Raw genomic sequence first — 25,101 nt, forward strand, 5'->3', positions numbered from 1 at the left:
GCAAGCATACCGTATGCCGCCTTGACTACCTTCTCCACTTGCATTGCCACTTTTAGTGATCTGTGTACCTGTACACCTAGATCCCTCTGCCTATCAATACTCTTAAGGCTTCTGCCATTTACTGTATATTTCCTATCTCTATTAGGCCTTCCAAAATGCATTAAGTCACATTTGTCCAGATTAAACTGCATCTGCCATCTCTCTGCCCAAGCTTCCAACTGATCTATATCCTGCTGTATCCTTTGATGATCCTCATCGCTATCCGCAAATCCACCAACCTTTGTGTCGTGCGCAAACTTACTAATCAATCCAATTACATTTTCCTCCAAATCACACACAATATATATATATATATATATATAACAAACAGCAAAGGTCCCAGCACTGATCCATGAGGAATGCCACTTGTTACAGCCCTCCATTCAGAAATGCAACCGTCCACTGCTACCCTCTGTCTTCTATGACCGAACCAGTTCTATATCCACCTTGCCAGCTCACCTCTGATCCCATGCAACCTCACCTTCTGCACCAATCTGCCATGAGGGACCTTGCCAAAGGCCTTACTGAAGTCCATTGTCCTACCCTCATCTTCGTCACTTCCTCGAAAAACTCGATCCAAGTTAGTGGTACATGACCTCCCCTTCACAAACCCATGTTGCCTCTCGCTAATACATCCATTTATTTCCAAATGGGAGTAAATCCTGTCTCAAAGAATCCTCTCCAATAATTTCCCTACCACTGACGTAAGGCTCACCGGCCTGTAATTATCTGGATTATCCTTCTTACCCTTCTTAAACAAAGGAACAACATTGGCTATTCTCCAATCTCTGGGACTTCCCCTGTAGCCAGTGAGGATACAAAGATTTCTATCAGGGCCCCAGCAATTTCCTCCCTTGCCTTTCAGTATTTTGGGGTACATCCCATCAGGCCCTGGGGACTTGTCTACCTTAATGTTTCTCAAGAACCCCAATACCACTTCCTTTTTGATCTCAACATGACTCAAACTATCTACAAACCCTTTCCCAGATTCATCACACACCAAGTCCTTCTCTTTGGTGAATATTGACGCAAAGTACTCATTTAATACTTCGCCCCTCTCCTCTGGCTCCATGCATAGATTCCCTCCCCTGTCCTTGAGTGGGCCAACCCTCTCCCTGGCTACCCTCTTGCTCTTTATATATGTATAAAAAGCCTTGGGATTTTCCTTAATCCTGCTGGTCAACGCTTTTTCATGACCCCTTTTAGCCTCCTTACTCCTTGCTTAAGTTTCTTTCTACTTTCCTTATATTCCAAACTTGCTTTGTATGTTCCCAGCCTCCCAGCCTTGACAAATGTTTCCTTTTTCTCTTTGACTAGGCTCACAATATCTCTCGTTATCCAAGGTTCCCAAAACTTGCCATACTTATCCTTCATCCTTAGAGGAATGTGCCAGTCCTGAATCCCCATCAATTTGTACTTGAAAACCTCCCACACGTCAGATGTTGATTTGCTCTCAAACATCTGCCCCCAATCTACATTATTCAGTTCCTGTCTAATATTGTTGTAGCACCTTAACCTCAAGACGACACTTTTTTTCTATATCCATCAGTACCTTAAAGCTTACTGAATTGTGGTCACTGTTCCCGAACTGCTTCCCTACTGAAACGTCGACCACCTGGCCAGGCTTATTCCGAAAGCTTGTGTGGCTTTTGCTACCAAATAAACCTGTTGGACTTTAACCTGGTGTTGTTAAACTTCTTACTGTGTTATTCCCCAATACCAGGTCCAGTATGGCCCCTTCCCTAGTTGGAGTATCTACATACTGTTTCAAGAAGCCCTCCTGGATGCTCCTGACAAACTCTGTCCCATCCATGCCCCTAGTACTAAGTGAGTCCCAGTCAATATAGGGGAAATTAAAATCTCCCACCACAACAACCCTGTTACTTTTACACCTTGCCAAAATCTGCCCACACATCTGTTCCTCTATCTCCAGCTGCCTGTTGGGCGACCTATAGTAAACCCCCAACATTGTGACTACACCCTATTCCTGAGCTCTACTCATATTGCCTCACTGTATGAGCCCTCCGAGGTGTCCTCCTGCAATACAGCTGTGATATTCTCAGTAACCAGTAGCGCAACCCCCCCCCCCCCCCCCCACCCTTTTTACATCCTTCTCTATCCTGCCTGAAACACCTGTATCCTGGAATTTTAAGCTGCCAATTCTGTCCTTCCCTTAACTAAGTCTCTGTAATAGCAACAACATCATAGTTCCACGTACTAAATCAAGCTCTAAGATTCATCTGCCTTACCTGTTACACTTCTCGCATTGAAACAAATGCACTTCAGTCCACCAGACCCTCTTTGATTAGCAACCACACCCTGCCCGCTGTTTCTCTAAGTCCTACTGGCCCTACTCTCTCGTTCCCCTTCAGTTAATTCACCTTTGCTTTGGTTGCCACCCCCCCTGCCAAACTAGTTTAAATCCTCCTGTGTGACACTAGCAAACCTCCCGACCAGAATATTTGTGCCCTTCCAGTTTAGATGCAACCCGTCCTTCTTGTACAGGTCCCACCTGCCCCAGAAGAGACCCCAATGGTCCAGATATCTGAAAGCCTCCCTCCTACACCAGCTATTTAGCCACGCATTGAGCTGCACTATCTCCCTATTCCTAGCCTCACTGGCACGTGGCACAGGGAGTAATTCTGAGATTACAACCCTCGAGGTCCTGCTTTTTAACTTTCTACCTAACTCCCTAAATGCTGCTGCAGGACCTCATCACTCTTCCTACCTATGTCGTTAGTACCAATATGTACCATGACCTCTGGCTGTTCACCCTCTCCCTTCAGAATGTTTTCTGTCTGTTCAGAGACATTCTGGACCCTGGTACCAGGGAGGCAACATACCATCCTGGAGTCTCTTTCACGTCCACAGGAGCGCCTATCTGCACCCCTAACTGTAGAGTGCCCTACAACTATTGCTCTAGTGCTCTTTGTCCCTCCCTGCTTAACAACAGAGCCAGTCGTGGTGCCACTGCTACTGCTGTTATCCCCTGATAGGCCATCCCCCCCTAACAGTATCCAAAACGGTATACTTGTTAGAGAGGGGGACGATCACAGTTAGTATCAGTTAGTTTTTCTTTTTCCTCTTTTTATTGTTCCTATATTACTCAGCGAGGGCATGTTTAAGACAATTTGTCCACAAAGAATGTGGCTGGCATGGTGACACAGTAGTTAGCACTGCTGCCTCACAGCTCCAGGGACCCGGGTTCAATTCCCGGCTTGGGTCACTGTCTGTAAGGAGTCTGCATGTTCTCCCCATGTCTGCGTGGGTTTCCTCCGGGTGGCTCTGGTTTCCCCTCACAGTCTAAAGATGTGCAGGTTAGGTGCATTGACCATGCTAAATTGTCCTGGGACGTGTAGGTTATAGAGGGATTAGTGTGGTAAATGTGTGGGGTTGTGGGGATAGGGCCGGGGGTGGGATTATTGTCAGTGCAGACTCGATGGGCCGAATGGCCTCCTCCTGCATGGCAGGGTTTCTATGATTTCTATGAAAAGTTACACTGAAGCGTACTGCAAAGCAATGTTATAGTCACTGAATATATTTAAGGAGGAGATGGATAGATTTCTAAATTCTAAAGGTGCCAAAGGGTATGGGGAGAGCGCAGGAGTTTGGCGTTGAGATAGAGTATCAACCATGATCATATTGAATGGGAGAGCAGGCTCAAAGCAGCTGAAGATTGTTGAGCCTCGGACACTACCCATCCCTGTCACATGATTGGATACCTCTGCACGTACAATCACCGTGGTGACCAGGCAACTGGGTGTAGCCAGCCGCTCTGCCTCCAAATGCAAATGCCGCCACTTCCAGTCCCTCCTCTTTTCCATGTTCCTCTTTTTCTATGTCTAAGTGTTAAGTGGACTTTTATGTATCTGCAAAGATTTCAAATTAAGAGTAATTTGTTAGTCTGTGTCAGAAATCAATAAACATCTCACACCCATTAGGCGGGATTTTCCGGCCACGCTTGCCCCAAGACCGGACAATCCCGCCCGAGGTCAATGGGCCTGTCCCACCTGCTACAATTCCCGTGGCAGGCGGGACAGGAAAATTCCACCCATTGTGTCAGGAAGCCACTGATCCTGAACTGTCAACAAAGATTACCTGGCCTCGGACCTACTTTTGGGTGGTGAGCGCCACAGACAAGAAAATGAGAGCAATAGTCACTTGCGTTTTTAAATGGAACGTTGCGAAGGTAGGCTTTAGTCTGGCTCAGAACAAAAATGTTGGAGGATAGTCAGGAGGCATTTTGTTTTAATCCCAGGAGGATGACCACTATTATGGGAAAGTGTGTGTATTGTTTTATATCATTGCTCCCTTTCTTTTTCTCCAGTCTGTATTTGTACAAGCTGCAGGGTTTAATATTGTATAGTGCAGAGCCACAGATACTAATTAATGCAGTGACTGCTTGTCTTACAATCCGATAACAACGATTCTGTTTCAAGGGATTTGATAAATGAGCCTACAGTCTGATTAACAATTATAGTCATAGACTAGATCATAGAATTCTACAGTGCAGAAGGAGGCCATTCGGCCCATCGAGTCTGCACCAACCACAATCCCACCCAGGCCCTATCCCCACAACTCCATGCATTTACCCTAGCTAATCCCCCTGACACTGAGGGGCAATTTAGCATGGCCAATCCACCTAACCCGCACACCTTTGGACTGTGGGAGGAAACCATGCAGACACTGGGAGAACGTGCAAACCCCACACAGACAGTGACCCAAGTTGGGAATTGAACCTTGTCCCCTGGCACTGTGAGGCAGCGGTGCTCACCGTGCCGTCCTGTGAATAGTAGTCACTCTGTGTTATGAGGAAAAATATCATAGACCTATTTAATAATTTCCTGGCATGTTCATATAGATAATCAAAGTTGTTGATCACATTGGATTGTGTTTCTGACACATTGAGCTAAGTTTGCACTTTGTTCCTTTAACAAGCCCCGATATGTTTCTGACCGTTTACACGAATCATAGAATCATAGAAACCCTACAGTGCAGAAAGAAGCCATTCAGCCCATCGAGTCTGCACCGACCACAATCCCACCCAGGCCCTACTGGAGATAACCTTCCAAATATCCAGAAGAAAACAGAATCTGTTAGTTTTAAGAACAGGATGGATGACATTGAGGGTCTGGAAGTGGTGGCATTTGCATTTGGAGGCAGAACAGCTGGCTACACCCAGTTGCCTGGTCACCACGGTGATTGTACGTGCAGAGGTATCTAATCATGTGACAGGGATGGGTAGTGACCGAGGCTCAACAATCTTCAGCTGCTTCATCAATGACCTTCCCTCCATCATAAGGTCAGAAGTGGGGATGTTCGCCAATGATTGCACAATGTTCAGCACTATTTGCAACTCCTCAGATGCTGAAGCAGTGCATGTTCAAATGCAGCAAGATCTGAACAATATCCAGGCTTGGGCTGACAAGTGGCAAGTAGCATTCATGCCACACAAATGCCAGGCAACGACCATCACCAATAAGTGACACTTGAAGCACCAACCTTGACATTCAATGTTTTTGCCATCACTGAATTCCCCCACTGTCAACATCCTTGGGGTTACCATTGACCAGAAACTCAACTGGACTCACCACATAAACACAGTGGCTACAAGAGCAGGTCAGAGGCTAGGAATACTGCGGTGAGTATCTCACCACCTGACACCCCAAAGCCATCTACAAGGCACAAGTCAGGAGTGTGATGGAATACTCCCCACTTGCCTGGAAGGATTCAGCTCCAATGACACTCAAGAAGCTTGACACCATCCAGGACAAAGCAGCCTGCTTGATTGGCACCACATCTACAAACATTCAACCCCTCCACCACCAAGGCTCAGTAGTAGCAGTGTGTACTATCTGCAAGAAGCACTGCAAAAATTCACCAAAGATCCTTAGACAGCACCTTCCAAACCCATGACCACTTCCATCTAGAAGAGAAGGACAGCAGATACATGGGAACAGCACCACCTGCAAGTTCCCCTCCAAGGTAGGTGGTGTTGTGGATAGTTTGGAGGGATGTCAGAAGTTGCAGCGAGACATAGATAGAATGCAAGACTGGGCGGAGAAGTGGCAGATGGACTTCAACCCGGATAAGTGTGTAGTGATCCATTTTGGCAGATCCAATGGGATGGAGCAGCAGTATAAAATGAAGGGTACCATTCTTAGCAGTGTAGAGGATCAGAAGGACCTTGGGGTCCGGGTCCATAGGACTCTTAAATCGGCCTCGCAGGTGGAGGATGCAGTCAAGAAGGCGTATGGCGTACTAGCCTTCATTAATCGAGGGATTGAGTTTAGGAGTCGGGAGATAATGCTGCAGCTTTATAGGACCCTGGTTAGACCCCACTTGGAGTACTGCGCGCAGTTCTGGTCACCTCATTACAGGAAAGATGTTGAAGCCATTGAAAGGGTGCAGAGGAGATTTACAAGGATGTTGCCTGGATTGGGGGGCATGCCTTATGAGGATAGGTTGAGGGAGCTTGGTCTCTTCTCCCTGGAGAGACGAAGGATGAGAGGTGACCTGATAGAGGTTTACAAGATGTTGAGGGGTCTGGATAGGGTGGACTCTCAGAGGCTATTTCCAAGGGCTGAAATGGTTGCTACGAGAGGACACAGGTTTAAGGTGCTGGGGGGTAGGTACAGGGGGGATGTCAGGGGTAAGTTTTTCACTCAGAGGGTGGTGGGTGAGTGGAATCGGCTGACGTCGGTGGTGGTGGAGGCAAACTCGTTGGGGTCTTTTAAGAGACTTCTGGATGAGTACATGGGATTTAATGGGATTGAGGGCTATAGATAGGCCTAGAGGTGGGGATGTGATCGGCGCAACTTGTGGGCCGAAGGGCCTGTTTGTGCTGTGGCTTTCTATGTAAGCCACTCACCATCCTGATTTGGAAATATATTGCTATTCCTCCGCAGTCGTTGGGTCAAAATCCTGGAATGAGGGTGTCACAGGCCTGTTTGACCTGTTGCTCTATCACTCATGCCCAGCCTTTGGTGACCCTCAGCTCACCTCCCCTATCACCATTGACCGATCATTTGCCCGAGAGCTTCACCACCCCACCCACACATCAGCATTAGTCAGCTCCCCCGGCTGAGGTATGACTCCAACCAGTGGAGATTTTGTACCCTGATTCCCTTTGTTAGGGTGGCACAGTGGTTAACATTGATGCATCAGAGTACCAGGTATCCAGGTTCAATTCCTGCTAGACCATTTCAGTGGTCATTTCAGATTCGGCCACATTGCTGTGGGTCTGGAGTCACATGTAGGCCAGGCCAGACCAGGTAAGAATGGCAGATTTCCTTCCCTAAAGACTACTAGTGAACTAGAGGGGTTTTAATGACAATCCACAATGGTTTTAAATCCAGATTTATGAATTTAATTTAAATTACACCAGCTGCCATGGTAGTATTCGAACACATGTCCCCAGAGCATTAGCATAAGCCTCTGGATTACTCATCCACTAACATTACCACTATGCCACCAACCTCCCCCAGATAATGGCCAGGATTTTCCACTCCCATTTGCATCGGGTGGGTTTGGTGGTGAGAGAATTAAATATTACGAGAAGGCCAAAGTTGCTTTTCACATTGACATAAAAGCAGGAAGTGATTGTCCCCTTTCCCCCATCAGCGCTGGGCCACATCTCCCTCTATTCAACATCAGGAACCCCATTGGGATACAGTATCATGCCATTATTGGCCCCATAAGCTGGAATCACACCCCCACATCAAAAAACGTGTCCACGCAGTTTGATGTCAGCACAGCATGATGCACGACTGGTCTCAGAATACATGCAGCTGGCGACCGATACTCCGAGGGGGGGCCCGGAGGTAAGCACAGTGCTCGGGGGTGGGGGGAAGAGGGTCATGCCAGAGGGGTTCACATGAATGAAGAATGTTTCCTGATGTGGGGCTGCCTTTAAATATGGTGCCATAATCACTGAAGCTTGGGTTGTTGGCTGGGTGGGAAAATCAGAGAGGCTTCCAGCCATTGATACATCATGGAGCCGCTGTCTGCCTGCCTGTTGCATTAAGTGCCACGCTATATGGCGTACAAGGCCATAATTGCCATCAGTGGTCTCAACGCCGTGTGGGGTGGCACGGTAGCACAATGGTTAGCACTGCTGCTTCACAGCGCCAGGGACCGGGGTTCAATTCCCGGCTTGGGTCACTGTCTGTGTGGAGTTTGCACGTTCTCCCTGTGTCTGCGTGGGTTTCCTCCGGGTGCTCCGGTTTCCCCCCACAGTTTGAAAGACATGCTGGATAGGTACATTGACCCGAACAGGCGCCGGAGTGTGGCCACCAGAGGAATTTCACAGTAACTTCATTGCAGTGTTAATGTAAGCCTTACTTGTGATGAATAAATATACTTTAAAAGTTTTTTTCCACCCGACATCGGAGCAAATCTTGGCCACTGTCCCAGTGCCGTACTAAGCAAGCGCTGCAGTTATGAAGGTGCCATCTTTGGAATGAAATGACAAACCAAAGTCCCATCTGTCCTTACAGGTGAATGTAAAACATGCCATGGCACTAACAAACCATGACCCCATAAATAAGATGAAATACTTTTAATACACGCCAAATGTTTCATACCGAGTTATAGAAAATGCCAAATCATTTATATGTTAATAAAACTATCAATTTAAAATGGTAAAAACAACAGAAATATTTACAGTTTGGGCACAGAGTGAGTGCATGGTTCTCTCAGTCAGTGGTGCATGCAATCAGCGTGCACCTCACTTCACTTGCCCTTGCTTTACCTGTGTATCACTTCAGTCATACCAGTAGGAGAAAAACTTCATGGACAGAAATCGGCAGAACGTGGCGACCCTGTGCATGGACAGTGGTCAACAAAAAGTCTTGTAGGCCTCACTCTGAACCCAGATGGGCTGCACGTGGCCGCCGGACCGCTGGTTGCCCAAGATTGTGCTAAAGCCTGCTCTGAGAGTACCAAATAAAGTAGCTGATACTCAACACATGAGAAACCAGGAAACGTATATATTGAAAGTGCTGCTAAGTTATGTGGCGCTTTCAATGTAGTTGTGTCCCAAGGCACTGCTCAGATGCTATTAGCCAACATTTGACACCAAGCCAGACGAGGAGATATTGGAACAGCTGGCCAAAGGCTTGATCAAAGAAATCATTTTTTGTCTCTCCAAACAGCTTAAAGGAGCAGAGAGAGGTGGATAGGTAAAGACATTTAGCGAGGGAATTCCAGAGCTTAGGCCTAGGCAGCTAAAGGCATGGCTGCCAATTAAAATCAGTGATTTAGAAGATTGTAAGAGATGTTGGAGGATGTTGCCCATTCACAAGCAAGAGATAAAACCAGGATTTGAATGCAGGACAGTAATAGAATGGATTCATTGAAGGGGTGGTTTTGGGAACTCATACTAGTGGTATGGAAGCTTTCAAGTTGAAAATGGATGAGTGTAAGAGGGCGGGGAACCGATGTCTGATGTTCTGATGAAAAATAAAACATGAAAGATGCTGGAAGTCAGGCATAAAGCAAAAGTTGTTGGAAGTATTCAACATGTTTGGCAGCGCCTGGAGAGAAAAACTGACTTCATGTTTTAAATCGACGACCTTCTGACAGAGTCATCGATGTGAAACATTAACTCTGTCTCTCTCTCCACAGAAGCTGCCAGACCTGCTGAGCATTTCCAGCATTTTCTGTTCGCGTGTCCCAATTTCCTGATTTTTCACCCAGTGGGTGAATCTCCGTCCCGCTAGTGGAGTTTCCTGTGGGAATAAGCAAACAAACTGTACGTGTGGCTGCTGCTTCTGATATTTTGAACTGTACTCAACCAACTATTTTGCCATAAATAATATTGCTTAAGATGTAGTCACATTACAAATCCCTAAATAATGCAGGGAACTGCCTTCTCATCTTGGGTATTTGCTGTTTAAAATTGCTGCTATTTGGTTAACGTTTCTACTTGGCAGAGAGAAGAATACTCTTAGCTGGAGAATGAGGACACTATTTAATCAAACCTCAACATCAGGCACTCATAGGCAGGCCAGCAGAACAGTGCATTTTGATTCTGCTCATTCTATTTCACCAGCGTAGTATTCATTCTCTTGCCAACCACAATTGTGTTCTCCAAAGTGAGGCTTCCAACTAAGTGTAGAATTATAGACAATTCTATATTGTTGACTCATTGTCTATCCAGTTCTCAATGAACATGTAAAAATTCATTTTGCAACGAAAGGTACAGATGGAGAAACAGATGGAAAGAGGGAAATGGAAACAGACAGAAGAGATGGAGAGAGAGGGAGAAAGTGAGCCAGGGAAAGAGATTAAGGAAGAGAAGATCACACAAATTCCTTCCTCCCCCCACCTCCCTCCCTCCCTTCCCAGAATCTGGGTTAAATTTTTGTAGTGTACAAGGGAAAACTCCTAATCTAAATGTTCAATTCATTCCTGAACTAGTTAAGCATAGAAAAATGAAGATACATTAAGAATTGTGCTTAGATGAAGCTGATCTTGGGTTTTGAAGGCCATGTATGTGGGTGGCACAGTGGTTAGCACTGCTGTCTCACAGCGCCAGGGACCCTGGTTCAATTTCAGCCTTGGGTCACTGTCTGTGTGGAGTTTGCACTTTCTTCCCGTGTCTGTGTGGCTTTCCTCCCACATTCCAAAGATGTGCAGATCAGGTTGATTGGCCATGCTAAAAGTGTCAGGGGCATTAGCAGGGTAAATGTGTGGGGTGACGGGAATAGGGCCTGGGTGGGATTGTGGTCAGTGCAGACCTCAATGGGCTGAATGGCCTCCTTCTGTACTGTCGGGATTCTATATGCTAATTAAGCACGCATTTTGAACACAAACCTAAAAGTATTTATAACCAAAAAAAATGTGGTGCAGCAATATTTTTTGAAAGCCAAAATTAAATAGCTGCAACTGTTGTTGTTGCCGTGGCATTATATATCACTAGCATTATATTTTCCTTAATTTAGTTTTGCAGATTTCTTACTGATAAAATTCATCCTTAAGTTGCTCATTCCTCATTAGTCAAAATAATATTTTTCCCCATGATGTTGCTTGAACCAGGCACATTCGATGCTGTGAATTGCAGGCCAACCACTGCTCATAACCTTAGCATAGGCAGTGCATCTCATCACACAAGCATAACTGTGGCATTGTGGCCTGCTAAATGTAGAACACCTGTACTGTATTGAAAACTGCCTCTGGAAAACAAATATAATTATGGGGTAGAATAGATCAGAAGATGTCAGTTGGTAGGAGAGAGCCAAACAGGCTTTAATTTCAGTAACACACTTATTATTTACTTCTCCCGGGACTGTGCAGAGCACGTGGAAAAGTGCCAGTTTGGTACCCTGCCACTTGTTGCTAATTTATTATGCATCATATTGGCAGTTGAGCTAGTAAGCCTACTGTGCCATCTCGATGTCATACCAGCGCAGCGACTTGTGATCTGGCAACGCACTACCTTGAAGAGGGAAGAAATAGATTCAGTGGTAACTTTCAGAAGGGAATTGGATATTTACTCGAAAAGGAACATTTTGCGAGGCTGTGGGGAAATGGCGGGGGAGTGGGATTAATTGAATAGCTTTTTCAAAGAGCTGGCTAGGACATGATGAGTCACATCCCCCCCCTCCCCCCTCCTGTCTTGTATGATTCTGCGAGTCCAGAGCATCTGTTGCATCCAGAGCTTTTGTATTATTTTGACGCAGATTGAAATAGTTTCTTTGCACAGTTGTGTATTTTTGTAGTGACTAGCTTGCAGGATTGGAGGGAGAAACAAGGGGGAAAGAAAAAAATCCATTGGGTTGTTTGCTTCCATGCCAACAATTTTGTCCTTTAAAAAGTACAGGTTTATATTTATATAGCAGCTTTCATAATCTCAGGATGTTCCAAAGTGCTTCACATCCAATAAAGCACTTTTTTGAAATGTAGTCACTTTGTAATTTAGTAAACTGGCTTGGTGGCGCCGCACAATTTCTTAAAACAAGTGTTTCAGCTCTTGCGGAAGAAATGACAATGTCACTCTCAAACAATGTTGTACTGTTAACTGCTTTGCTGGTACTGATATTAATTGTGTAAAATACTGGATCGTATTTCTTATGGTTTTTAAAGTGTGACGTTGACCTGATGAAGGAAGGTAAACCTAGATTTCATCCCTTTATTAAATCTTGCTTTACATTTTAAATGAATGAAAGATGTTTTATTTTCTTTCTGGGTTTCTTTGAATTGATTTATTATTGTCACATGTATTAGTATGCAGTAAAAAGTATTGTTTCTTGCGCGCTATACAGACAAGGCATACCATTCATAGAGAAGGAAAGGAGAGGGTGCAGAACGTAGTGTTACAGTCATAGCTATGGTGTAGAGAAAGATCAACTTAGTGCGAGATAGGTCTTTTCAAAAGTCTGATGGCACATGGGGAGAAGCTGTTCTCGAGATGGTTGGTTCGTGACTTCTGCCTTTTGCACTTTTTTCCTGATGAAAGAAGGTGGAAGAGAGAATGTCCGGGATGTGTGGGGTCCTTTAATTATGATGGCTGCTTTTCCGAGGCAGCAGGAAGTGTACTCAGAGTCAATGGACAGGAGGCCGGTTTGCGTGATGGACTGGGCTTCATTCACAACTCTTTGTAGTTTCTTGTGGTCTTGGGCAGAGCAGGAGCCATACCAAGCTGTGATACAGCCAGAAAGAATGCTTTCTGTGGTGGATCTGTAAAGTTGGTGAGAGTAGTGCTTTTGTTTGAATTTGTATAGCTCTGAAGAGCTTCATGTCAAACTAATAGAGTGCGCAAAGTTTTTGATTTTTGTTGCACTGATTCAGAGATGAAATACAAAAAAGAAATGTTAGTCCCCAGAATTCAAGGCAACAGATGATTCTGAAGTAGTCAGTGCACTTTTGTCAAGCAACTATCACGCAAATTATTAAATAGAGTCTCTGCCTGATAGGTCGGGCTAATGAATAACTGCTGGATGATTGCAAAGTGTTGTCTGGCAGATCAAAAACAATAGCTTTTCTCTATCTTAACAGGGAAGCAGAGCTTTGCATTCACAGGCTGTGATATAACTGATTGAACAGGGTCATTCCTCTATCTTCTATTTGAACAAAAATTTTGATCTGTTCAGAACAGTTTATTGTGCAGGGGACTGTCTCATGAATGTATAAAGCCGGGGTTTTCAGTGAATGCAACTTCAAATGTTTCATCCAACCAACTGCACTGTTAGCCTCTGCTGATACTCAGGTCATCACACTCCACCCACTCACTCACTCACCAATGGCTACTATCAATCAGGGCTTGAACCCAACATTCATGTGCTATGCTGCATTCTCACACAGTTAGCACTGCTGCATGTCTCTCTCTCTCTCTCTCACTCTCTCTCACACACACACACGCACACACACTCACTTTCTCCTCGCTCCCTCTGCTTTGTCCTAGATGGTGTCAAACTTCATGAATGTTGTTGGAGCTGCACTCATCCAGGCAAGTGCAAAGTGTTCCATCACACTCCTGACTTGTGCCTGTAGATAGTGAACAGGTTTTGGGCAGTCAAGAGGTGAGTTACTCGCTACAGAATTCCCAGCCTCTGACTTGCTCTTGTAGCCACTGTATTTGTATGGCTAGCCCATTTTAGTTTCAAGTCGGTAGTAATTCCCAAGAGGTTTATAGTGGGGATTCAGCAATGGCGTGAGGCCATTGAATGTCAAGAGGAGATGGCTAGATGCTCTTTTTTTTTTTGGAGATGGTCATTGCCTTGGGCGGCACGGTAGCACAGTGGTTAGCACTGCTGCTTCACAGCTCCAGGGACCTGGGTTCGATTCCCAGCTCGGGTCACAGTCTGTGTGGAGTTTGCACATTCTCTTCGCGTCTGCATGGGTTTCCTCCGGGTGCTCCGGTTTCCTCCCACAGTCCAAAGATGTGCGGGTTGGGTTGATTGGCCATGCTAAAATTGCCCCTTAGTGTCCTGAGATGTGTAGGTTAGAGGGATTAGTGGGTAAAATATGTAGGGATGTGGGAGTAGAACCTGGGTGGCATTGTGGTCGGTGCAGACTCGATGGGCCGAATGGCCCCTTTCTGCACTGTAGGGTTCTATGATTTTATGATTGCCTGTCACTTATGTGGTGCAAATATTATTTGCGACTTTATACCCCAGGCCTGAATGTTGTCCATGTGGATGCAGTCTCTTTCAGTGTCTGAAGAGTTGTGAATGGTGCTGAACATTGTGCAATCATCCAAGAACATCCCCACTTCTGACCTTATGATGATGGAAAGGTGATCGATGAAGCAACTGAGGATGGTTGAGCCAGGGACACTATCCTGAGGAGCACTTGCAATGATGCCCTGGGACTGAGATCACTGACTGGGACTGAGATCACTGACCTCCAGCAACCGTAACCATCTTTCTTTGTGCAAGGCATGACTCCAACCAATGGCAAATTTTCCTCCAATTCACACTTAAGTTTTGCAGGGTTTCTTGATGCTACACTCAGTCAAATGTTGACTTGATGTCAAGTGCAGTCACTTTCACCGCTGGATTTCATCTCTTTTGTCCATGTTTGGATCAAAGCTGCAATGACATCAGGAACTGAGTGGCTCTGCTGGAACCCAATTTCAGTGAGAAGGTTATTGCTACCTAAGTTCGCTTGAAAGCAAAGTTGACGACACCTCCCATCACTTTGATGATCAAGGGTAGATTGTTGAGGTGGTAATTAGTCCATTGGATTTGTCCTGCTTTTTCTGGTCAGGACAAACCTGGACAGTTTTCCATATTGTTGGCTAAATGCCGGTGTTGTAGCCATACTGGTTTGGATAAGTGTTCGGCTAGTTCTGGAGCACAAGTCTTCAGTCCTCTTGCACCTGTTTAACCTAAACCCATGGATGGTGACTGTTATTGGGAGACCCATTGTTGATGCTGTGATAGAGACGAGGCTGAAACATTCAAAGGTGACAGTGGCTTCATTCTGAGCCCCCCACAGCCTTCCTCGCGTCCCACTTGCCCTCATCCCGCACTCAAACATGCACCTCTTACACTTCCCCCTTTCCCCACTACAATCTTACCCTTGTGCCTTTTTCCTTTCAGATGCCCAAGAGTTGCAACATGAACTGAAGGTGGGAAGTGGAGGAACATCAGGAAGAGAGTGATGACCTCTAGTTCAGATACTGACGCCGTGCATATCTGTGAGGATAGTGTAGCAGCACGACCACATGTGGTGAGACCAGGTGGGCTGCAGCCATGGTGGGGGCAAGGACAGTACAGGTGCCATCTTGTCAGAGGGTCAGATCACTCGAGGGTTCTGCTGCAGAGGACTCGGATGTTGACATTGATGGGATAGTCTGCCGAAGAACACAACAAAATGCTGGTACATTGGAATCCTGTCACAATATCTCAAGGAACATGGAGGAGACAAGCGCCCACTTGACACACAACTTTGCACAGAGTTTTAGAGCCCTTCCTTTCCATCATGCAAGTGGTAGCCAAGTCCATTTGCACCATTAAAGAGCCAGCTGTGATGTGGCATCTTGATATTGCAGCTTTCACTGAGGCACAATCAGCAGCCATCTTGTGTTGTCTGGCAAACTTAGATTACGATCATCGTGGCTGTTGATTACAATGTACAAGTGGGCTTATGGGGGGTCACAGCAGTCCTACAATCTGTCCTCCAACAGATTAACACAATTGCTGAGGTGCTGCTCTAGGGAGAAGTGGCAGAGCCTCCATGGAGCATGAATCTGCTGTCTTCTCTCTAGATCGCATTCATCCTCCCATCTCGGCCACTCCTTCAGTGCTCTTGCTGTTGCCTGTCATTCATTGAGATTGTACAGGTTGCAGCCGGGTCTTCTAGGCCCCGAGCTGCTTGAGGTCATCCTCCAGGTCACCGGCAGTCTCCCCAATGGAAAGTCAGCAATCTTTTATCAGCCACCAGGTTGGTGCTGCGTAGGAGCTATAGGATAGGCAAAAGCAATGGAAGGCTGGCGCTAAGGGTACGCTCATGGGTGATTAATTAACTTTTATACGCAATGTTGTCTGATTTCAATGATAATTTATTTTAGAATGTTTGTATTGCATTTCTATATTGTGGCCATGCAGTCACAATGATGGGCTCTGAAAAGTAACTGTGACCCTGGTGTTGGGAGCATTGTGGTTGCAGCTATTGGTCTCACACTATGCCGTGTTCTTCACATGCATAAAGCGGTCGCATAGTTACCCTCCACTTTTTAGCATGGGAAAGACCACCAGGAATTTTGACACCTGCTGTGCCAAATACTACAGGGCTTCCCCAGAACAGTCCAAGTGTGGAAACGTTGCCTCAGCTTGCTAATAGTCTGTTCTATTGCATTTTGCACAACAACATTATTTTCCTTATGTTTATGCTGCGCATGTATGTGGGTTGAGCACAGGAGCCATGAGCCATGTGTCAGCAGATGGCCCTTGGCAACCAGTAGTCTGGATTTCATAGAATCCCACAGTGCAGATGAAGGCCATTCAGTCCATTGAGGCTGCACCGACCACAATTCCACTCTATCCCTGTAACCCCACGTATTTACCTTCCAATTCCCCTGACACTAGGGACAATTTAGCATGGCCAATGCACCTAACCTGCACATCTTTGGACTGTGGGATGAAACCGGAGCACTCAGAGGAAACCCATGCAGACATGGGGAGAACATGTAGTTTCCACACAGACAGTGACCCGAGGCTGGAATTGAACCTGGGTCCCTGGCGCTGTGAGGCAGCAGTGCTAACCACTGTGCCACCATGCCACCCTGTGCTGTAGTGGCTCAAATGCGGCTGGCACACTGGTCTGTAGAATGGAAGCACCATGACTGCTGCCAGGATACCAAGCATCAAACCGCATGATGTGCTGTCTATGGCCACATAGCAGTTGGGCACAGAGAGTGGGATCAGGGTTGTGGCACCAGCAAGGCAGTGTACATGCTGTCAGTGATGCACTGCATCGTGGAAAAGCCTGCAGTCCAAACAAAGCTGTGTACCTGCTCCACTTGTGTGTCTCAGACGAGAGAATAAAATATAGTTGCTGTCATTGAGCACAGTGGTTGAAAGACCTCCCTTACACAACAATGCAGGCTGTGAGATATTGCAAATATTCTGGCCTTGCTGACGAAAGGCACAGAGTACAAATGCAAGCAAGTGATGATAAACATTTATCAAACACTGTTTCAGCCTCCATTGAGTTTTGCATCCAATTCTGGGGACCATGTTTTTAGCAATGATGTAAAGGCATTAAAGAGGGTGCAAAAAAGATTTATGCAAATGGATTCGGAATGAAGGCCTTCAGTTATGTGGATAAATTGGAGAAGCTGGAGTTGTCCTCCAAGGAGAAGAGAAGAGGAGATTTGATAAAGCTGTCCAAGTGATGTGAGCATTGCTGGCCATGCCAATACTTGTTGCCCATCTCTAATTGCCGTCAACAGGATTGTAGTGAGATGTGTGCTTGAACTGCTGCAGTCCATGTGGTAGCAATATACACACAGTGCTATTGGAAAAGTGTTCGCGATTTTCACCAAGTGATGGTGAAGGAACAGCGATGCAGTTCCAAGTCAGCATGATGTGTGACTTGGAGGAGAACTTGCAGATTTTGACTGGCAGGTCAAAGATTGTGCAGAATATAAAGAACAGCAAAAAATGACTAAGATAAATGAGGGGAGAAATTAGAGTATGAGAGAAAAGTGGCTAGAAATATAAAAACAGCGAATAAGTTCCTACAGGTATTTAAAAAGGAAAACAGAGTGAAATGAGTGTTGGTCTAATAGACAGTGAGAATGGGGAATTAATAATAGGCGGAAACAAGGAAATGATGGATGAAACTGAACAGATATTTTGTGTCTGTCCACACTGGAGGTTGTAAATAGCACCCCGAAATACTTGCAAATCAGGAGTTGAAATGGAGGGTGGAATTAAAACAATTACAATCACCTGGGATAGGGTACTAAGAAAATTGTGAGAACAATTGTGAGCTAACAAGTCCCCAGGGGCCGATGGACTTCATCCTCGTGTCTTCAGAGAAGTGGCTGCTGAGATAATAGATGCATTGATTTTAATTTTCCAAAATTCCTTAGATTCTGGAAAGGTCCCTTGCAGGTTGAAAAATAACACATGTGACTCCCCTATTTAAGAAAGGAGGGAGACAGCAGGAAACTACAGGTCAGTTAGCCTAAAATCTGGCATAAAGACATTTCTGGAGTTCATTATTTAAGGAGGCTGTAGTGCACTTAGAAAATTTAGCATGGTTTTGTGAAAAGGAAATCATGTTTGACTAATTTATTAGCGTTCTTTGAGGAAATAACAAGCAACTTGGATAAAGGGGTGCCTGTGGATGTGAAAGCATTTGTTAAGGTGCTACACCCAAGATTACTGTGTAGAGTAAGAGCTCATGGCATAGGGAGTAACATAGTAGCATGGATAGATGATTAGCTAACAAAAACACGGAGAGAAGGCATAAATGGGTTGGTACGATGTGACGAGTGGAGTGCCACAGGGACCAGTGCTGGAGTCTCAACTATTTGCAACCTTTTTCAATTATTTGGATGAGAAGGATGAATATATTGTTGCTAAATTTGGTGATGATGCTAAGATCGGTAGGAATCTAAGCTCCAAAGAGGACATAAGGGCTGGAACTTTACTGCCCCCACCTGCCATGGCAATTAGAGCGGGCAAGGGACGGAACATGGAAAGGTTCATTGACCTCGGGCGGGATTTTACTGTTTTGGGACGAGCAAGGCCATAAAATCCCGCCAAGGAGTCTGCAAGGGGAAATAGGTTAAGTGAGTGGACAAAGATTTGGGAGATGGAGGTTAATGTGGGAAAATGTGAACTTGTCTACTTTGGCAGGTAGAGTGAAAAAGCAGCATATTATTTAAATGGAGAGAGATTGCAGAGCTCTGAGATGCAGAGAAATCTGGGTGTCCTGCTACATGAATCACAAAATGTTGGTATGAAGGTATGGCAAATGTTGAAGAAGGCAAATGGAATGTCGTCACTCATTGCAAAGGGGAAGGAATATAACAGTAGGAATGTTTTGCTGCAGCTATACAGGGTATTGGTGAGATCACAGCTAGAGTACTATGTATAGTTTTGGCCTCCTTATTTAAGAAAGGATTTAAATGCATTAGAAGCAGTTCAGAGAAGGTTCACATGACTGGTACCTGAGTTGGGGGGGCTGTTAATTATTTTGAGGAAAGGTTAGACAGGCTGGGTCTGTATCTATTGAAGTTTTGAAGATTGAGAAGTAATCTTACTGAAACATGCTGAGGGGACTTGTTGGGGTGGATGCTGAATTGATGCTTCCCCTTGTGAGAAAGACTCCTATTCAAGATGGAGATGAGAAGAAATGGGTTGGGAATCTTTGAAACTCTTTCCCGGAGAGTGGTGGAGGCAGGGCCATTGAATATTTTGAAGGTGGAAGTACATAGATTCTTGACTAACAAAGTCAGTAGGTGGAATTTGGAGTTGAGGCCACAATCGGATCTGCCATGATCCTATTGCATGGCAGAGCGGACTCAATGGACCAAGTGGCCTACTCCTACTCTTAATTCATATACTTGTATGTTCAAATAGGCTGATTTGTTCTAGATTGCTTTGAGTGTTATTGGAGCTGCATTCATCCAAGCAAGTTTACAACGTTCCATCACACTCTGACTTCATAGAATTCCTACAGTGCAGAAGGAGGCCATTTGGCCCATCGAGTCTGCACTGACCACAATCCCATCCAGCCCACAACCCCATGTATTTACCCTAGCTAGTCCCCCTTACACTAATTTAGCATTGCCAATTCATCTAACCCGTACATCTTCGGACTGTGGGAGGAAATCCACACAGACACAGGGAGGATGTGCAAACTCCACACAGACAGTGACCCAAGCCGGGAATCGAACCCGGGTCCCTGGCACTGTGAGGCAGCAGTGCTAACCACTTTGCCACCGTGCCATCGGCATTGCAGATGGTGAGCAGGCTTTGGGGAGTCAGGAGTTGAGTTACTTGTTGCAGAACTCACAGCCTCTGATCTGCTCCTGTGGCCATAGTATTTTTATGACTGATCCAGTTCAGCTTCTGGTGAACGGTCACCCCAGGAATGTTGATAGTGGGGGATTCAGAATATCAAGGGGAGATGGTTGAATTCTCTTGCTGGAGATTGTCTGTGTGCTGTTATGACCTCAGTCAAGACCAGTAACCTTTTAAAAAAGAAGAAATCTGAAATCCCAGTTGTTTGCTGAAAGAACGAAGCCACAGGATTCCATGGTTTAAAACAGAATGTTTACTATACAAGAGTCAAACAAAGCAAACACTAAATGCTATCTTAGTATTAGTCCTATTCCCATACTTTTCAATATTCCTATACTCTAAAATCAGCATTAATCAAATGTGAAATAACAGGCAAATTGTGGTTGAGTATATAAATTACACATTGCATAACTAATACAACTAAGACAGACCTTACGAATTGGTTCGGCAGCCCCCTCAGTCTGTAAGTTGTCAATCTCAGTCACACAGTTCTTCAAAACTCTGTTTTCCTCATGAAGACTTTCAGCTTTGCTTCCTCTAAGGCTTAGTCTGTTCCCCAGCCAACAACAAGGCACAGCCAAGCCAACTTCCATGGATACAATTTTCACCAAAAATGGCAAATGTCATCAGAGCCTCCTCAACTCTGTCTGAATGGTGTACAGCCACAGTATTATCTTCAAGTAACAATGGCCACAATTCTCCGGCCCTGCGCGCTCATACACAGATTGGGCTGGAGCTGGACAGGGCCAGAAAATCATGTGGCAGGGGCTGCAGCACTTTTAGCACCAGAGAGAACCCCCTTTGGGATTCTTCCTGCCCCCGCACCCCAAGGTAATTTGATTCACGCCCAGTGAGGGCATAAACCAGATTATCATATTTAAATATTCATTTCATTGAATCCTACAATGCGGAAAGAGGCCATTTGGCCCATCAAGTGTGCACTGACCACAATTCCACCTGGGCCCTATCCCCATAACCCCATACATTTACCCTAGCTAGTCCCCCTGACACTAGGGGGCAATTTAGCATGGAGACTACTTGTCTCCACAATACAACGTGACTAGGGCCTGGCTATTTCTGGGGCACACGTCTTCAATTCTTCAGTGGGGATTTTGTCAGGGCGCATAGTCTGCTGTGTTCAGTCCCTTCAGATGTTTCTTCATATTGCATTGAGTGGAGTGAATCAACTCTGCTGAAGACTGGCACTTGTGATGCTGAGGACTTCAGGAGGCTGCGATGGATCATTCACTTGGCATTTCTGGTTGAAAATATTGCAAATGTTTTGGCATTTTCTTTTGCACTGACGCTGAGCTGTCCCATCTTGAAGATAGGGGTGCTTGTGGAGTCGTCTCCTCTAGTTAGTTGTTTATTAGTCCATCACCATTCACGACTGGATGTGACAGAACTGCAGAACTTCGAACTGATCTGTTGCTTGTGGGATCATTTAGCTCAGTCCAGTACATGATCCTTCTGCTGCTTAACATGTTGACCACTTCACAAGGTGGGTACCTCATTTCTAGCTAAGCCTGGGGCTAATCCTGCTCTCCTACACTCCACATTGAACCAGGTTTGATGCTCTGATCTCAGTAATGGTGACCATGAAACTACTTGATTGTTGTAAAAAACCTATCTGGTTCACTAAAATTCTTTAGGGAAGGAAATCTGCTGTTCTTACCTGGTGTGGCGTACTCCAGACAATGTGGTTGATGCTCAACTGCCCTCTGAAATGGTCTAACAAGCCACTTAACCACAAAAAGGGAGCAGATAGAGAGAAACTGTTTCCATTAGCGGAAGGATCAAGAACCAGGGGGGACAGATTTAAAATGATTGGCAAAAGAACCAAAAGTGAAACGAAGAAAACCATTTTTATGCAGCGAGTGGTTATGATCTGGAATGCACTGCCTGAGAACGTGGTGGTGGCAACAAATTCAATTGTGGCCTTCATAGGAGAATTGGATAAGTGACTGAAGGAAAATAATGTTTGCAGTGGTATGGGGAAAGGGTGGGGGAGTGCTCTTGTGGAGAGTTTGCATAGGCTCAAACCTCCTGGTCTGTAACCATGATCTATAAAGAATCAGATGCATTAAAGTTAACTGACACAGTCACCTTCACAATACTGACAATGCCGTCTTTGCCCTGCTCTGAGGTTTCAGTTATCGTTACAGCCGGTGGCTGATTCCAGCAAGGCTGCCACTACTGAAGATGCAGACATCTCTCAAGCTGTTCTGTGCAGACGTTCAGACAGGAGAATGGCTCCCTGAAGGTCCTTGGTGGATCTGACCTCCTGCTGACTGTCCTTCTCCCTCTCCTTCTCTTTCCCCTTTCCACAGTTTGTCTTGCTTTGCGTAGCCTCTGTTCATTCTCCAAGTCATGCTGCATTCCAAGGGAATGCTCATTAGTACACTTAATCCGGGAGCAATTGGTTTGCGCAGAAGCCTTGAAGTCAGAAAAATCCCTTCGGCACTTGCCACACCATCCCCTATAGATCTTTGCAACCTGAAACAACTGCAGAAAAAACAAAACTCTTGGAGAAACATAGCAACAGCCAAAAGAAATCAAGCAGCGTTGAGCGTGTAAGCAGTTAATGATCTCTGCCAATGGTATCGATGGGGGCTCCTTCCTGTTGCTGAATGTGTTCACTGGTGTGATATGGAGAGATTTGATTTGATTTTTGATTTGATTTATTATTGTCACATATATTAGTATACAGTGAAAAGTATTGTTTCTTGCGCACTATGCAGACAAAGCATACCATTCATGGATAAGGAAGCGAGAGACTGCAGAATGCAGTGTTACAGTCATAGCTAGGGTGTAGAGAAAGATCGACTTAATGTGAGGTGGGTCCATTCAAAATTCTGATGGCAGCAGGGAAGAAGCTATTCTTAAGTCGGTTGGTACGTGACTTCAGATCTTTGTACCTTTTTCTTGATGGAAGAAGGTGGAAGAGAATGTCCGGGGTGCGTGTGGTCCTTAATTATGCTGGTTGCTTTGCCAAGGCAGCGGGAAGTGTAGTGGGTGGGAGGCTGGTTATTTGCTGGAGCATTGAGCTACAAAATTGCATCGTTGCGCCAAGTGGCTTATTTTCTGCACAGTGAGTGATATCATGATCTGCCTGCTCTGTGTATTTCTGGCGGACACTATTGTGTGAGCCCTCATCAATCTGATGTCTGTGCAGTTTGTCTTGGAAGTGCGTTCGTGCGGTATACATGCCATCTTGGAGCTCTCAGGGCACCCCTAACATGCAGAAAATGAAAGCTCTTGAGCCCAATTTCTCATCCTCTGGCACCTGATATCGACAACAGGCTCTCTCAGACAAAGATAATGACACTTCAGAGAAAGTAGGGTGTTGGATAAGATCATGATTCAAATCGCTGAGTGACTGTGGGAAAAAGAATCCTACTTTTGAAGTAACTACTGCCAGCCTGGTCGTCATTGGATTTCCCTAGGCTTTGCTTCTGAATGACTGCTGTGAAAATCAAAAGAATAAGTACAAAGCTGTTTAAATAGACCTAGTTTGCATTACTGGCTTTGCATGTATCAAATTAATTTTTGATTGTTTTGAGCTGGTTAAAAGATGTTGTAGTATCGGGGTGGGGCAGTTTGTGTCCTGGAAAGAAAAATGGGAATAAGTGCACCTTTTAATTTTTACGTAAATCGACCATTCATGTTTCGGTCCCCTCTTGTGGGGAGCAGATTGTGGGTGGTGGGCAGGAGAGCAAGGCTTTCATCGTTCTAAAAGAACTCTGAGCTTCATATGAAGATAGATAAAGAAAGAGAGATGAAGCAAAAACACTGCAGAAACCGGAGGTCTGAAATAAAAGCAGAAACAGAAGCCGTGTCCGACCTATTTCCCGCATTTCTGCCCTTGCCCCTTTCCCTCACTCACAGAACCATTAAGTTTAAGTTTATTTATTTGTCACAAGTAGGCTTACATTAACACTGCAATGAAGTTACTGTGAAAATCCCCGAGTCGTCACACTCTGGCTCCTGTTTGGGTACACTGAGGGAGAATTTAGCATGGCCGATGCACCTAACTAGCACGTCTTTCAGACTGTGGGAGGAAACCAGAGCGCCCAGAGGAAACCCATGCAGACATGGGGAGAGCATGCAGACTCCACGCAGACAGTGACCCAAGCCGGAAATCGAACCCAGGTCCCTGGCTGTTCCCTTTATCTGGTTTCCTGGCGAGGAATGTTTTTGTGTGCGTGTTGCTGAGTCAGTCTCTGGATTGGGGGTTATTCTCTGTGAGGCAGCAGTGTTGACCCACTGTGCCTCTGTGCCCCCCACTAATGGACTGGCGGTAGGAATTTTCTCATTTCTTATCCGAGCGTTGCCTCAGGAGGGAAAAGTGGAACTCAGCCCGCTGGCCGACTTGCCGGGTTTTCCCACTGTAGTTTCAGAAACTTTGGAGAAAAAAGAATGCAGAGGCGGGACTCCCACAACGTCCTGCTGGCGGGGCAAGCTCTGAATTTTACAGCCAGGAGAACCACTAATTACATTAAAATGTATTCGATTGGGTTTCCTGCCATTGCATGGCAGGAGCCCCATTACATCACTCGTGGGGACAACCCTGCCAACGTACTGGCTGTTTTGGGATTCCCCTCGATTCTCCATCCCCCTCTGTCGTTCCCACCTGCTGAAAGCGGCGGGGGTTGGGGGGAAATCTTTCCCCCTTTCACATGAGCATGGCGCACATCAGTCAAATGTTTTTCAAAGCACGCAGCAGTGATCACATCGGAAACGTGACAACAATGCAATTGCCCAAAACACAGCCACATCGATGTGGAGTGGAATAAAGTGCACAGCCAAGGCCAGTTTCTTCCTCTGTCCTGTCTCTCCACTTCACTTAAAACTGACAAGTTTATGTGAATTAGCTCCCAGACATTACTGCAAAGCTGTAAAGGCGACTGTGCTCAGAAAAATCGGTCAACTTAAAAAAGAAATCTATTTATAGATCACTGAGCCACAATAAAGTTAGAGGTGTATATCAATATAATAAATGTATTTACAAGCCGCTTCCGGAACTTTCAGATGGCCACACCCCTCTACGGGCTTCCTGGCGTGGCAGAGGGTG

The sequence above is a fragment of the Mustelus asterias genome, chromosome 2 (assembly GCF_964213995.1).
Source record: "Mustelus asterias chromosome 2, sMusAst1.hap1.1, whole genome shotgun sequence".
NCBI lineage: Eukaryota > Metazoa > Chordata > Chondrichthyes > Carcharhiniformes > Triakidae > Mustelus > Mustelus asterias.